This window comes from Tamandua tetradactyla, chromosome 6 (genome assembly GCF_023851605.1).
Source record: "Tamandua tetradactyla isolate mTamTet1 chromosome 6, mTamTet1.pri, whole genome shotgun sequence".
Classification (NCBI taxonomy): domain Eukaryota; kingdom Metazoa; phylum Chordata; class Mammalia; order Pilosa; family Myrmecophagidae; genus Tamandua; species Tamandua tetradactyla.
In genome coordinates, this window is record NC_135332.1 from 94,106,094 (window position 1) to 94,123,348 (window position 17,255).

The 17,255-nt window shown below is 33.6% G+C and overlaps 1 long non-coding RNA gene across 1 annotated transcript in view; it reads left to right on the forward strand.

Annotated features, from left to right (window-relative positions):
• The first annotated feature begins 12,671 nt into the window (after window positions 1-12,671).
• LOC143686227 (uncharacterized) overlaps window positions 12,672-17,255 on the forward strand; it is a 35,191-nt gene continuing 30,607 nt past the window's right edge. Inside the window, exon 1 of the long non-coding RNA XR_013176978.1 lies at window positions 12,672-12,774. This is a non-coding gene — a long non-coding RNA (uncharacterized LOC143686227). The remainder of the gene's footprint in view (window positions 12,775-17,255) is intronic.

Genomic DNA, 17,255 nt, shown 5'->3' on the forward strand with positions numbered 1-17,255 from the left:
TGTAAGGACTCTAACGGCAAGAATCATGACTTTTTATTCATGTATCCCTGTTATCTAATAATTGAAATAAATATTAATGCAAAAGCATTAAGTCACGATTTATAACACCAAGTAAAACTTTCTGAAATATTCCTGGGAAATATTAATTGTGGGAATAGTAAATAAGTGCTCTTTAAAATAGAATTTCTTGATCAAATAAACTTTGTAAATCTTGCGATAAAGTTCAATAGATAAGAATGTTAAATAGTTAAGATATTTCCAGTAAACATTGATACAATAATGCTTTATGATTCTCTAAAATAGTTCTAATAAATGGAGGACCTCAACATGATTGTACAGAAAGTATGATATAATAATGAATTCCAGTGATGTTTAAGAGTTTTGAAAGGAATGCTTATATCTCACTCCTAAGGATTTGATTTAATTGGTCTGGGGAAGAGACATCCATCTTTTCTTAAAAAAAATGGACCTTGTGAATTCTTTAAGAGACAAGATTTTGATTTGGGATTTGTCAAGAGAAAATGTGGAAGTGATTTTGAGATTCATCTGTACAAGTCCCTACAATGTTTTAAAGCATTTCATTCATGAGAAATAAAACGTATTCAGAAAAGTGATAAATTTCGAAGTACAGTTTAGCAAGTGGGTATAGAGAAAACTTCAAAGTATAGTATGCTGGTTTCAAAGGATGTATGTCCCTAGAAAAGACATGTTCTAATCTAAATCCCATTTTGTAAAGGCAAAATAATCCCTATTCAATACTGTATGTCTGAATCTTAGATAATCTCCCTGGAGATGTGATTTAATCAAGAGTGCTGTTAAGCTGGATTAGGTAGAGGCATGTCTCCACCTATTTGGGTGAGTCTTGATGAGTTTCTGAAGTCTTATAAAAGAGGAAATATTTTGGAGAATGGGAGATTCATAGAGAGCAGAGAATGCTGCAGTACCATGAAGCAGAGATTCCACGAGCCAGGGACATTTGGAAGCTCTCCTCTCGGGGAGCTTCATGAAACTGGAAGCCAGGCGAAGAAGCTAGAAGATGACACCGTGTTCACTATGTGCCCCTCCAGATGAGAGAGGAACCCTGACCGTGTTCACCGTGTGTCTTTCCAGATAAGAAAAAAACTGTGACTGTGTTTTCCTTGTGCCTTTTCACTTGAGAGAGAAACCCTAAGCTGCATTGGCCTCGAACCAAGATATCTTTCTCTGGGTGCCTTTGATTGGACATTTCTATAAACTTGTTTTAATTGGGACATTTTCTTGGCCTTAGAACTGCAAACTAGCAACTTATTAAATTACCCTTTTAAAGAAGCCATTCTGTTTCTGATATATTGCATTCCAGCAGCTAGCAAACTAGAACATATAGTATGGGTTACAGTTTCACAATTTCAGGCATTTCCTTCTAGCTGTTTTAATACACTAGAGACTAACATGAAATATCAATACTGTGATTTGGTAGTCACAATTATTTGTTAAGGCCTATTTTCTCTGTTAAAACTCCTCTCTCTCATTTGATCCCCAATCTTCAGAGATATTTGGGCAATGACTGTTCCGTCTTCATCATGTTGAAAAACAGTGTTGACATTATGGGGTAGGGGAATGCAAATAGTTGATGTCCGGGGAGAGATTGGTGCCTCTGGGTCTCTGGGCTTATCTGACATAGGAACAATCTAGAAGTTTCAAGTCCCTGAAAAAATAAGCTTAGTGAGTGAAACATTTATAGAGGCTCAGATAAAGCCCCAGGTATTCTTTAGGGTTTTCAGGACTATTGTCAGTTTTGGCTTGGTACACCATGGCATTTAGCAACACTGAACTTAAACCTACATAAGAGTAACCTCCAGAAGAACCTCTTGACTCTACTTGGAATCTCTTAGTCATTGATTCCTTGTTTTGTTCCATTTCTTTTCCCTTGTTAATCCCTTGATGCCAGGGTCAGGCTCATTTTTAGGAGTCACATTCTGCATTGCCAGGATACTTAAACCCCTGGAAATCATGACTCACATAGTGGGGAGGGCAATGAGTTTATTTAAGAGTTGAATTTAGAGAAAGAGAGGCTACAGCTGAGTAACAAAAGAGATTCTCTCAAAGTAACTGAGGCATAATTACAGGTAGTCTTAGCTTCCCCATTACAGATAAAAATTCATAGGAGCAAGCTTCAAAGAGCTTGGCTTATTGACTTGGGAATCCCTATGTTGAAAGAATATCAAGAATTCCTGATGTGGGAAAGTTTAATAGTTTCATATTTTTTCTCCAGCCCCTCAAGGGACTTTTCCAATACTATTTAATTATCTTCCCAATATATTCTGCAATGTATCATGGTGTTACATTAAGCTATACAGAATTACAAATCTCGTTACCTGTTGTAGGCTCCATGTGTTTAGGTTGTTTAAATGACTGGTCTAAGACAGATTAAGTTAGACTGTGTGCTTCAGAAAATCTAAGTTTTGAACAAAATAAACATCTCTTCCTTTGATTTCATACAGTAGGTGAAGTTCTAAAATACAGACAGTATCATCCTTTATTGTGTATTCTGATTTACCTTAGTCCCAATCAGATCAGCTTCATCTCTCTAACTGAAGTCTGATCTCTTTCTCACTTTCTTTAACAGTTGCTGTATGGAGCAATGCTGACTGTCAGAGCTGCAGAACTCCAACTCTGGGTCTTAGGTGTACCCAAAGTTCTAGTGAAATAACAGATTATATACATAAAGCACAACATCTCAGAATTTGGAAATAATACTTAAAGTTCAGAAATAGATATGACCACTATATGAACTTACAATCTAGGCCTTAATTTTCTTAGAGGTATTTTCTAAAAGAGACCATACAATATTTGTCCTTTTGTTTCTGCCTTATTTTGCTCACCATAATGTCTTCAAGGTTCATTTACCTAATTGTGTGCTTCATATCTTCCTTCTTTCCTGTAGCCTTACAATATTCCATCATATGTATATACCACAATTTGCCCTTCTACTTCTCAGCTGACGTACTCTTCGGCACCTCCATCCAATGGGTAGCATGAATAATGTCGCTGCAAACATCAGTGTGTCAATGTCTATTCACGTCCCTGCTTTCAGTTCTTCTGAGTATATTCCTAGCAAAGTGATTGCCTAATCACATGGCGATCCTATATTTAGCCTCCTGCATTACCCTCTGAAGGGGCCGCACCATTCTGATACCCTACCAACACTTAATGGGTATACCTCTCTCCAAATTTTCTCTAGCACTTGAATATTTCTATTTGTTTATTTATTTTGAATCTGCAGATTTTTTATGCACATTCATATAGCATATATTCTATCCTAAATAAACAACTAATGTCTCACAACATACTCATTTAGTTGTACAATCATTATCACTTTCAATTTTAGACAATTTTCATTGCTTCAAAGAGAAAAATAACAGATAGACATCCCACACTAAATAGAAACCCAAACATCCCATAGCTCTATCTCCTCCCAATTATTTACCTATAGCATTATTGTGATACTGGTGATGTATTACTGTTCAATGGAGTTCATATCATGCAAAAGGTAGTTTTTACAATTTACCACTCTATTATTAACTTTTTGTACATATTATATGTTTGAAGTAATTCATTCAAGAACGTATTTATATTTATAATACTAAACAGTGAGATACATAACTTTATAAAACCCCTTTCAATCTTATTGAACTTCAGTATGGCGCTATTAATTATAATTCCACTAATGTACCACCAACACTTCTATCCTTTCCAGTACATTTAAGATCTAGCTTGTTAGTAAGTCTGTACATATCAGACAACCACTTCCCCTTCTTTAGCGTCTTTCGATCTCTATGTCCTCTACATTCTGCCTTTTGAGAGTCTGAGTTTACCTTTTCTAGATGGTTCATATTAGTGAAGTCACACAGTATCTATTTTATGCCTGGATTATTTCACTCAGCATTATGTCTTCAAGGTTCATCCATCTTGCCATATACTTCAGGACCTCATTTCTTCTTACTGCTGCATAATGCTCCATCTTATGTATATACCTCAATTTATTTATCCACTCATCGTTGATCAATACTGGGATTGTTTCCATCTTTTGACATTGTGAAAAATGCTACTATGCATATCAATGTGCAAATGTCTTTTGGGGTCACTGTTTTCAACTCTTCTGGTATATATGGAGTAGTGGAATGACTGAGTCATATGGTAACTCGATATTTCATTTTCTGAAGAACTTTCAAACTGTCTTCCACAGTGGCTGTACCTTTATACGCCCCCACAAGCAGTGAATAAGTGTTCCAGTTTCTCCACATCCTCTCCAACATTTGTCATTTCCTCATTGTTTCATGGCAGCCATTTTGATAAGTGTAAGAAGTTATCTCATTATCATTTGATTTGCCTTTCCCTAAGAGCTAATGAAGATAAACATCTTTTCTTAGGTTTTTAGCTATTTTCAATTCCTCTTCAAAAAATGTAATTCATATATTTTGTCCATTTTATAACTGGGGTGTCTATATACTCTGGACATCAAACCTTTATCAGCTATGTTTGATATATATTGATAAAATATTTTGTCCCATTGTTTGGCTACCTCTTCACCTTTTTGATAAAGTCCTCTGAGGCACAGAAGCATCTGATTTTAAGGAGTTCCCATTTATCGATTTTTTTCTTTCATTGCTTGTGCTTTAGGTGTAAGGTCTATGAAGCTACCTCCTATTACTAGGTCTTGAAGATGTTTGCCTATATTTTCTTCTAGGAATTTTATGGTACCGCTTCTATTTTAAGTCTTTGACCCATTTTGGGTTAATTTTTGTATAGGGAGTGAGGCAAGGGTTCTCTTTCATTTGTTTGGATAACAATATCCAGTTCTCCAGCCCCATTTATTGAAGAGACTGTTCTGTTCCATTAGTGGATATGGGGGCCTTGTCCAAAATCAATAGGTCACAGTTCCAGGGTTCTATTTCTGAATTCTTAATTTGATTCCATGATCAATATGTCTATCTTTGTAGGCACTATAATTTTATGGTATCTTTTAAAAATATTTTTATTTAGAACAGTTTTATAATTACAGAAACACTGATCAGATAGTACAGAACGTTCCTATATACCCACATTCAGATTCCCTTACCATAAAGATCTCGTATTGGTGCAGTATATGTCAACACTAAAGAACCATTATTGATATATTATTACTAACTAAAGTCTATACTTTCTTTGCATTTCCTTTGAATTTTCCTAATCTCAGTTTGTTGTTGTTGTATTTTCTGTTCCAGGATCCCACCTGTGATACCTCATTGCACATAGTCATTAGTTTTCCTTAGATTCCTCTAGGCTGGGAAAGTGTCTCAGCTGTCAGGGAAAGAATATATATGCTTGTATGCTAAGTCCTCTATATACCCATATCCATAAGTGTTTCTATGTATAACCATCTCTCTATATATTAAGCTAAAATGAGGTCATTCTGATGTTTCCAACTCTAATCCATTACTATGTGACTCTTTCCAGCCTCATCTCCTTACCTATCTATAAATTCCCATTTTAGCAGCTGCCTCCACCATCTGCCATCCACTGAAATAATTTTTTAATTTCAGTATATATAAACAGTATTAACAAATTTGTTAAGATGTGCTACTTTGAGAAGAAAATATTTTACCAAATAAATTACAGGGTTTATTTGGCACTTCTTTTGCCTTTTGTCTTATGGACTCTACTCATTTCCAGAGTTACTTATTGTTAGGGATTGAATTATGTCCCCCTCACTGACATGTTCTAGGTGGATGTGAATCCATGTGTAAATATGATATATGAAGATATTCTTGGGTAGGTTGTGCTCAAACTGAGTAAGGGTAGGCCTTAATACAAAATGGATAAGCAAAGGAAATTGGACATGTAGAAAAGAAGCCATGGGAAGCAGCCAGAATCTGTAAGTCAGTAGAACCCAGAAGAGAAAGGAGAAGCTGTGATGTGACAAAAAAGCAGACACCACAAGATTTTCAACAGTCATAGAAGAAGACTCCAAGAGGAAGCAATCTTCTATTCTCTTAAATTGTGAACTAATAAATTTCTGTAGTTAAGCCAACCCATTGTATAGTTTCTTTTTTTTAGCAACTGCAAACAAATGTTCACTCCCTTAAATGGGTCTTATCCATACATTTGTAATACAGGTGGATTATTTTGTTGCATTATGTATTCCCCACATGAGTCCCTTTACTGTCTAAGTAATTATTTGTGACTGTTAAACTTAAAGATTCACTCTTTGTACTGTAAACTGAATGGGTTTTGATAAATGCATAGTGTCATGTATTCATCATTACATTGTCACACACAATAGTTTCATCACCCTACAAAGGCCCCTTGTGACTCACCTATTCAACTATCACCCTCGCCTAATCCTTGGAGGCCCCTGATCATTTTACTTCTCTGTAGATGTCTTTCCAAAAATGTCAGTTTGATTGGATTCACAAAGAGTACAGCCTTTCCAAACTGATTCTTTACTTAGCTGTATGCATTTAAGATTTTCCCATGTCTTTTATGACAGGATTACTCATTTCTTTATATTACTGAATTACAATCCATACACAGTTCGTTTGTCCTTTGACCTATCAAAGGACATCTTGGTTGTTCCCAGGTTTGGACAATTATGAACAAAGGCATTATAAAAATTCAGTTGCAAATTTTTGCATGGAATAAGTTTTTAAAGTAGTTGGACATTTACCTAGGAGCGTATCTGCTGTATTGGATGGTAACATTACGTATGGCTTTGTAAGAAACAACCACAAGGTCTTCCACAGTGTTTTTACCCTTATGCATTCCCATGAGAAATGCATGGGAGTTCCTGTTACTCCACATCCTCTCCAGCTATCAGTACGATCAGTTTTGTCATTATAGTGATTCTAAAACATTTAGTGTGTCATGATAGTTTTATTTTGCAATTACCTAAAGACAATCGATGTTGTGCAGTTTTTAATATGCTTATTTGCCAACTCTATATCTTCTTCTTGAAGTGTTTGTTCAAATCACTTGCCCGCTTTTCACTTGTGTTTGATTTCTTATTGTTGAGTTTAAAAGTTCATTGTATCTTTTGGATACAAAGTATTTATCAGATAGGTGTTTTGTAAATATTTTCTCTCATTATGCGGCTTGTCTCTCCATTCTCTCTCTCTTTTTTTTAACATGGGCAGGCAACGGGTATCCAACTGTGATCTCTGGCATGGCAGGCGAGAATTCTACAGCTGAGCCATGATCGCATTTTTCCATTCTCTTTTGTAAAGCAGAATTTTAAGAATTCTATCCCTTTTCATGGATTGTCATATTTATGCTTCTTCTGTTTGTCTAATAACTAATCAATAAACCCTAGGTCACTTACATTTTTCACTATGGTGTACTCTAGAAGTTTTATAGTTTTCATTTTATATTTAGGTCTACAGTCAATTTTAAGTTAGTTTTGTGAAAGGTTTAAGGTCTGTGTGTAGGTTCAGTTTTTGCAAAGGGATTCTAGTAATTCCAGCACCATTTGTTGTAAAGGCTATCTCCATGTTGTAAAGACGATTCTCCATTAATTACCTTTGCGCTTTGTCAAAGATCAGTTGGTCTACTTCACAGCTTTGTATTTTGTTCCATGATTTATGTTTATTTTGTTACAATTGTTATGCTGTCTTCCTTACTGTACAATTAAAGCAAACATTGTAATTGTGTAGTGTAAGTCCTCTGACTTTCATTGTTCTTCTTCAGTCTTGTATTGAATATTCTAAGTATTTTTTCCTTTGCACTGTATAACACAGTGTATTATAGATGATGGACTATAGTAAATAGTACAAATATAGAAGTGATGTGTGAATATATGCAAAAAATAATAAAGTGCTATATGTGAAAAATACACCTAATGTAAACTATGAATAATATTTACCAGTACTATTTTAACACTCTTTCATCAATTATAACAAAGGTAACCATGTTTTTTTTAATACAATTATAAAACAAAGTTCTATCATCAATTGTTAAAAAACTTCCACATCAATGGAAGGTGTTGGCAGTGTGTCGGTGTATGGGAAACTTGTATTTTATGCATGCTTGTTCTATAATTTCTCTACAAAAAAAATTAAAAATAATAATAAAGCTTAAAAATCTGTTTGTTAGTATCTGCACAATAGTTTGCTGGGATTTCATTGGGATTGCATTGAATCTATAGGTTGAGTTGGGAAAAACTGACATCTTAATAATACAGAAGTAAACTAAAACATGAATACATATTATACAGTGTTATACAGTTCAAAACATTTCTCCATTTACTTAGATGTTCTTTCTTTCATTAGTGTTTTGTAGTTCTCCATATATAGATCATTACATACTTTATTGGATTCTACTTCAGTATATATATTTTTCCATTGGGGCATGCTATTGTAAATGATGTTCAAAAAAATACTAATTCAATTGTTCATTTTTGGTATATGGGAAGCAATTTACATTTACACTTTGTTATTATTCTATATTTTCTCATTAGTTCCAGGAGGAACACCTTTTTTCCTTTCTTACTTTCTTTTCTTTGTTTCTTGCTTTCTCGCTTTTTAAATTCTTCGCAATTTTCCAAATACACAACTAGGTTATCTTCCAATTAAAAATGTTTATTTCCTCTTTTATCATTTGTGTACATATTATTTACTTTGCTTTTCTTATTGCTGTAACCAAGAATTCCAGTCTGATGTTGAAAAGAGGTGGTGAGACAGTGATACCAATCAAAAGCAGTGGGTTCTCTGCCCTATGCACACAAATGACCAATTCCTGAGACACTGGATTTCGAAGAGAGAGAAGTTACTGCAATGCATGAAGCAGGGGATCAGATAGCGTATCACCCTGAAAAATGTGTTTCCCAAAACTGCAGTAATTCTGATAGTTTTACAGTATCAAAAAATAGACAGGTTGTAGGATAATGAACATAATCGTTCAAGATGACAAGGTTAGAGATGGTCTAATTATTGAGCATATGCAGACTTTTACATGCTTAGTTGTAGAATGTTTGTAAGAAAATGGTGGCCACAATGGGATGATGGGTGTGATTTTTAGTATTATAATGAGGCATAAATGACTAATAGGTTAAAGTTGAAGCTACTGTGCATGTCAGGTGGGCCCATCTTGGTTAGATCCAGCTTTGTTAATCAAGATAGCTTTGGAATGGGATGAGTTAATTGTCACCAGACTCAAAGCCCTTCATTAATAAACATTAGGGGCTATCTCTAGTGAACAAAAGACTCTAAAGTTGAAAAACCAGATAAAAGGGGTATAAGCGAAGGTCAATCACAAGGGTTTGTAATCATAAGATAAAGGCTATATAGTTATACAATCATTAGCAAAGATCAAAGCAACTAAACTACAATTCATCAATTTCAAGTATTCCCTTCTGGCTATTCAATATAGTAGAAAGTAAAAAGAAATGTATATATAATTATTCAATAATTATAATCATTTGTTAATTCCTAACTTCTCAGTTGCAAGGGGACATCCTTGCCGTGTTCCAATCTTAGAAGGAAACTACTCAGTTTCTCTCACTAAATATGTTATTTATAGTGGTTTTTAGATGTTCATAATCAAACTGAGGACATTTCCCTCTATTCCTAGCTTGTTGAAAACAATATCACTAGTAGGCATTGGATTTTATCAAAAGTTTATTTCTCAATTCATATTATCATATTGTTTTGTCTTAATATGTTGATGTAGTGGATTTCACTGTCCTATTTTAGAATGGTCAGAAAACCTTATTTTGTTATAGTATATAGCATATGTATTATATTTTACATATATATTTTAATATATTTATTCAATATATTTTCTGTATTCTATTTTGTATTTAATTTGTTAATACTTTGTACTTAACATCTATTCTTGCTAAAGACACTAGTTTGTAGGTTGCTTTACTTGTATGGTTTTATGTTGTTTGATATTATGGTAATAAAATACGTAAGGAAGCATTCCCTCTGCTTATAGTTTCTGAAAAAAATTGTAGAGAATTGCTATCATCTCTTCCTTAAATATCTGTTGATTTTTCCAGTGAAAACATTAGGATGCAGCATTTTATTTTTTGGATGATGATTAATTTTCAAATTTTTGTTATATATAGACCTATTCAGATTATCTGTTTTTCTTTGTGTGAAAATTTTTTATCTAGTTTTCAGTTTGAGTCTTCCAAAGAGTTTCATTTAAGTTATAAAATTAGTGAGCATGGTATTGTTTATAGTATTAATTTGTTATAGTTTCATTGTTCCATGATCATAATGATCAGTAATGATTAATATCAATTTTATCTGATATTTTTCACGCATTGTTTTTTTTTTTCACTGTTCACCTGGTCAAAGGATTATCAATTTTATTGATCTTTTACTAAAACTGTACTTTGGCTTTATTTTTTTAGTCTTGATTTTTTCTAGTTCCTGTCTCCAATTTGATTCATTTTTACTCTAATATGGATTATTTCTTTATTTAAACTTAAGTTGCTCTTCTTTCCCTAGTTTCTTAGATAGAATCTTAGGTTTTTGAATTTTAATCTATCTTATTTTCTAACATATGAACTAATTTCAATAAATATCCTTCAAACACTGTTTTTATTACATCCCGTAGCTTTTGATAAAATACTTTTTGTCATTTCCATTTAGTTCACAATATTTTTTATTTCTCTTGAGACTTTATTTGTGACCAATATATTATTTACATGTGTTTTAATTTCCATATATTTGGGTGTTCTCTGGCTGTTTTTCTGTTCATTTATGGTGTTCTTCCATCATGGTTTGAAAGCATATTTTCTATGACTTCTATTCTATTACATTTTTCAGGATATGAGTTTTGATTCTGGGTTTCTTGGGGGCCCCAAAATGGTCTACGTTGGTGAATGTTTCACATGAGTTTGAGATGACTGTGTATTCTGTTGGTGTTGGTTGGCTTCTTTACAAAGACCAGTTAGAACAAATTGATTTGCAGTGCTCTTCCGGTCAATTATATCCTTTCTGAACTGCTGCCTGCTTGATCCAGCAACTGCAGAAACGGGGCTCTTGGAGTCTTCAGCTATAGAAATGGACTTGTCTATTAATTTTTTGCAGTTCTATTAGTTTTTGCCTTTCTTTGAATTTGAGTACCTCAACCATTTGCATTTGAAGTGATTATTATATAGTTGGGTTAACATATTCCACGTTTGTAGATACTTTCTATTATTGTACTACCACATATTTTCTTCCCCTCTATTCGGTCTTCTCTTGTTTGAATTGAGTATTTCATATATTCAACTTTATTTCTTCTCTTAGCATACCAATTTCAGAGCTTGTGTTACATATTGACAACTAGTTTAAGTCTACTTTTCATAACACTAAACCACTTCACCAGTAATGCTCGGACTTTTCTAAGAGTATTCCCAATTACTCCCATTTGTCCCTTATTATATTGTTATCATTATTTCATTTACCGTGTGCTACAATCTCTCAGTATATTGTTGCTCTTGTTACTTTGAACAAACAGCTATCTAAAAATAAGAAAAAAATAGTTTATTGATCCTTCGTTTATTTATTTTCCAATACTCTTCTTTTACTTTATGTAGATCCCAGTTTCTGACCTGCATCATTTTACTTCTCTCAGAAGACTTCTTTTAACATTTCTTATAGAAGGTCTGTTGGTAATGAATTCTATAAGTTTTTGTTTGCCTGAGAATATCTCTGATACTGCTTCAGTTTTGAGGGATAATATTGATGAATAGAGAATGGTAAGTTGGTGTGTTGTTTGTTTTCTTTCAGGACTTTATACATTTGACTCCAGTCTCTTCTTGCTTGCATGATATCTGATGAGAGAACAATTCTGATTGTTCTCAGCTATTACTGCTTCAAATATTTCTTCTTCTCCTTTAATTATTTTCCTTCTGGCATTTTAAATGTGCATATGGTACATCTTTTGGAATTATCTCATCAATTTCAGATACTTTTTCACTTTTTACATCCCTTTTATTCTCATTGCATCACAGCTTTGGAAATTTCCATTAACATATATTCAATCTCACTGATTCTTTCCTTGGCTATTTACTGTCCCCTGGTGAGCCCAATTACATCATTTTTCCTTTCTGCCACAGTGAATACTTATTTTTTATTTCTAGCATTTCCTTTTGACTCTTTCTTAGAATTTCCATCTCTCTGCCTACAGCTTTCTGTTCTTCCATGTTGTTTACAGTTGCGATAAGCACCATTCACATGTTAATCAAGGCTATTTCCTGCCATGTGGTTTCTAAATCTCTAACCCACTCAGTTCAGTTTTGATGCACACTATACCTTCAGGTTGTGTGTTTCCTTTGCTTTTTTAGAATACCCTGTAATTTTGGTTGAAATCAAGATATGTTGTGCTGGGTAACAGGAATTGATAAATAGGACATTAGTGAGAAAATTTATGTTAATCCGACTAGAAATTAAGTTGTACTGAATGTTTGCTGCAGCTATGGGAGCCACTGATTTCAATTGCTTCAGTGTCCTTGTTTTTTATCTTTCCTCTAGAGTTTGAAATTCTACAAATCTAGCTCCTCAGGGAGGATCTGTGTCTCACACATCTTTTAGCTCTATTCCATTGTTACCATACTGGAACCTTATTGATGTGGTGGTATGTGGTGTCATGGAGAGAGAGCATTCTAAAAATTGAAATCTCAGATTTTTAGGGGACTTTTGTCTCACAAATTTTGACCTTCGCATGTGTTCCTCTAGTGATATAGCTTCTTTCTTCGTATAAGAAACAATGACAAGAGTTGGCTGGAGTAACTAGATGGCCTTCCTCTATCTGGGTAAAGTACTGGTAAGTCTTCTCCCCTGGGGAGTAGTCTTTGACTGTGGTGAACACCACGACACATTTCACAAATATTACTCTTTTTCCCCCTGCCAAAGTCACAAGATCTTTACTGAATCTTTCTGTGAGAACCTTGTGGGCCTCTGAGCAGTAACACCCATGAAGGTACAGGGATCAACATGAGAACTGTGGACCCCAGGGATTCCTCATTCTCAAAGTAGTATACACTTGGTCTCCATTAATTCATCAAAATTACCAATTAAAAGTTTCTATCGATTCAGAATTATAGTGGCTTTGGCTAAAGGAAAACAAATTTTGACTTGTAACTCTACAATTTCTTGTCTCTGGATTTATATGTGAAAGTTTTCCATGCAACCTCAATTCTCAGATGAGTCCAAAAATGCATTGATTTTTCACTTTGTTCAGCTTTTTTTCGTGTGCACATGGAAGTGACAGCTTCTAAAATCTTTATACACCATGGCTGAAAACAATCAGGATTCTAAAAAGTACCTCTGGTGAACCATAAATAACAGTAGGTTGAGAATCACTACTTTTTGATCTTGCAAGACTATATAAATTCATGGGTCTATTCATATAATATCATCCCTCAAATTTTTCTGGATGACTTTGCATTCCTTATAAAATTACCTTTATTTCCATAGCTGTGAACAACAACAATAATGCTGACCTTATTTGTCTAGTTTGATCTAATATTTGGGCTTCAGTAATGCTACACTCCAGGTACATTAACAGTAGACCCATTTCTATGTTGTTCACAATAAACATAATCATTGTTTTCCTCCATATCTGCCCCCAAAGCTGACTGACTAACCACAAGTGGCTAAAACAGCATTTCACCATAAATTCTTCCTTTACCTCACATGAAAAATCCTCACTCCTATCTATCCATTTACTTAGCTCTTTGATTATTTCTCTCTCATGGTATGATAGCATGCCTTGTACTGATTCAATAAATAAATATGAAATTAGGCAAGCCAACATTTTATTGATGTAAACATTTATTTTTAATGTATTTATATATTTTCTTCTGCCACACACAGAAGAACTATGGGTCCACAGTTCTTTCTTTAAAGGCAGGGAACAATGTCTGGGTTGCATAGCATAGAATGCAAGGTATAATAAATAAATAAATGTTTAATTAACATATTTAGAAAAGTTGAATGATTAAAATTCAACACAGAACTAAATTATTTAATTATTTTAATTATTTAAAAATTATTTTAATTATTTAAAAATGGAAATAACTATGGCATTAATCTCTTTAAGCAGCCCCATGTTTGTCTCAAAGCTTTAGTTGAATTTAAATACTCTGACCTTTATTATTCCTTTGACCTGAAAGAGTTTGCTTTGCTTGCCTCATAGCTGTCTCATAAAAATTAAAGATACTTGAATTTAAGAGTTATGAAGCTCATTAAATGCAGTGACCCCATTCAAAAAGGAAAATAATTAAGTTCATTTTGACTAGAAAAAATTATATATATATCTGATGCCATCTTTGAATTATTATTTTTGAAGCTTAAGTGTTCTGATTTAAGGATCATGCTTTATGAAAAAATATATATGTAATTTTCTTTTTCAATTGTATACCTTATAAGGTTTACTCCATGCTTCCATCAAATACAGTCAGTGCACTATATTCACTGAAGTCCTTAATTACCAAACATTTCAAAGATAAGCTATGCCATGAAGCATTTAAAGACATAACAGAAAATTATGTTTGAAATTTAACATGTCTGCAACTTTCAATACTTATCAAATTAATTTTAATTAGTTATAGGAGAAAATCGTCATCACTGATAAAATTTCAGGCAAGTAAAATCCATTGCTTATTTTAGATTTCATATCCAATAGTCTATGCATAGATTAATTTGTTTTAGGAAAGAGACACATGAAGATAATAACTTTTATGAGAAAATTGGTAGATAAATAATGATAGAGCTAGATAGACAAATTGACAGACAGACAGATTAATAAATCTTTTAGGTTTTGTAGGCTAGATTCCTAGGGAAATAGACTCTGAAAAGAGGTTTCTTACAGGGAGTTTATTGCCTACTTCCATGCAGATCAAATTTTGGGGGGGGGGGGGTTGAAGGAAGAAATACTGTATACTTGAAATAAGTAAATTGTGACAGAGTCACAACAAAGTTTTTAGCCAGTAAAGAAAATGGGATAGAGATTTAGGGGAATCCCATCTTATTCTGAAATGAAAGACTGTTTATATTCCTTCCATATTGATTTTTATACTCCAGATAGATTGACCCACTTTAAATAAGGATCACCTTGGGGTGTGTGTATGGCTGCGTGATGAAGTACTATTGGAAGGCAATTTTTAATAGGAATTTAGATGAGAATTGCCAGCAGCCAGTACCCCAGCGTTTTCATTTCCTAAGCTGCCTAAGCAAATATCATGAAATGGATCAGTTTGAACAATGGGAATTTAGTCACACATGGTGAGGCCAAGAAAAAAGACCAAATCAAGGCATCATCAAGGTAATGCTTTCTAGCAGAAGACTAGCAGTTAATGCCTTTTTCTTCCTGTGTCACAGGGCAAGGCATATGGAAGCATCTGCTGGTTTCTTCTTTCTCTCCTGGGTTCCATTTCAGCTTCCTACTTCCTGTGGCTTTCTCTCTTTCATCCTTGAATTTCATTCCACCACTAAAGGACTTCAGTGATAGGATTAAAACCCATTGTAATAGAGGTGGGAGACACTTGAATTGAAGTAACCCCATCAAAATATCCTCAGTTCATACCCACAGGAATGGATTAAATTTAAGAACATGTTTTTCTGGGTTATATACAGCTTCAAACCAACACGCTCTACCTTCTGGACCCCAATAGAAAGAAAAAAAGAGAGAGAGAGAAAGAGAGAAAATCAATAAAACAAAAAAATTTTCTTAAAAAAAATCAATAAAATCTATGGATCCTTAGTCAGGCACACAAAGAAAAGAGAGAGATGATGTAAATAAGTAAAATCAGAAATTAGAGGGGATTTATTAACATGGACATTGAAGAAATTTAAAAAAATACGAGGATACTATGAAGAACTATATGTCAACAAACTAGAAAAATTAGATGACACAGACAATTTCCCAGAAACATACAAACAATCTATTCTGACACGAGAAGAAATGGAAGACTTCGACAAACCAATCACACAAGGAGATGCAAACAGTCATCAAAAACCTTCCTACAAAGAAAATCCCAGGGCCAGATGCCTTTACAGGAAGGATATTACCAGATGCTCCAAAAAAAAGTAACACCATTCCTGCTCAAACTCTTCAAAAAATGAAAGATAAAGGAACACCACCTAACTGATTTTATGAAGCTAATGCTACTTTAATACCAAAATCTGTTAAAGATACTACAAAGAAGGAAAACACAGGTCAATCTCCCTCATGAAGCTAGATGCAAAAATTCTAAACAAACTACTTGTAAATCTAATCTAATGGCACATTAAAAGAATTATACACTATGACCAAGTGTGGTTTACTCCAGGCGTGCAAGGGTGATTTAATATAATAAAATCAATCAATGTAATACAACACATTAACAAATCAAAAGGGAAAAATCACATGATAGCCTTGATTGATGCTGAAAAAGCATTTGACAAAATCCAGCATCTTTTTTCCAGCATCTTTTTCCAATAAAAGCACTTCAAAAGGTAGGAGTCAAAAGGAACTTCCTCAGTGTGATAAAGGACATATGTGAAAAACCCACAACCAGCATCACACTCAATGGTGAGAGGTTGTAAGTCTTCCCTTTCAGACTGAGAATGAAACAAGGATGCCCATTGTCACTACTATTATACAAATTGTGTAGAAGTTCTAGCTAGAGCAATTAGGCAAGAGAAAGAAATAAAATGCATCCAAATCAGGAAGAAAGAAGTAAAACTCTCATTATTTGCAGATAATATAATCCTATATTTGGAAAATCTTAATAAATCTGTGACAAAACTACTTGAGCTAATAACAAATTCAGCAAAGTTGCAGGGTAGAAGATTAATGTACAAAAATCAGTAATGTTCCCACACACTAATAATGTCCTAATCAAAGAGGTAATTAAGAAATAATTCCATTTGCAACTAAAAGAATGAATATCTAGGAATAGACTTAAGAATGTAAATAACCTATACACAGAAAACTACAAAACATTGCTAAAAGAAATCAAAGAGGACCTAAATAGATAGAAAGACATCCCTTATGCATGAATAGGAAAGATAAATGTCGTTAAGATGACAATTCTACCCAAATGGATCTACAGATTCAATGCAATACCAATAAAAATTCCAACAACCTACTTTTAGATCTTGGAAAAGCTAGCTGTCAAATTTATTTGGAAGGGAAAGTGGACTTAAATAGCAAAAAAAAAAAAAAAAAAAAAAAAAAAAAAAAATCCACAAAAGAAGAATGAAGTGGGAGGATTTATACTTTCTGACTTTAAGGCTTATATAAATCCACAGTGGTCAAAG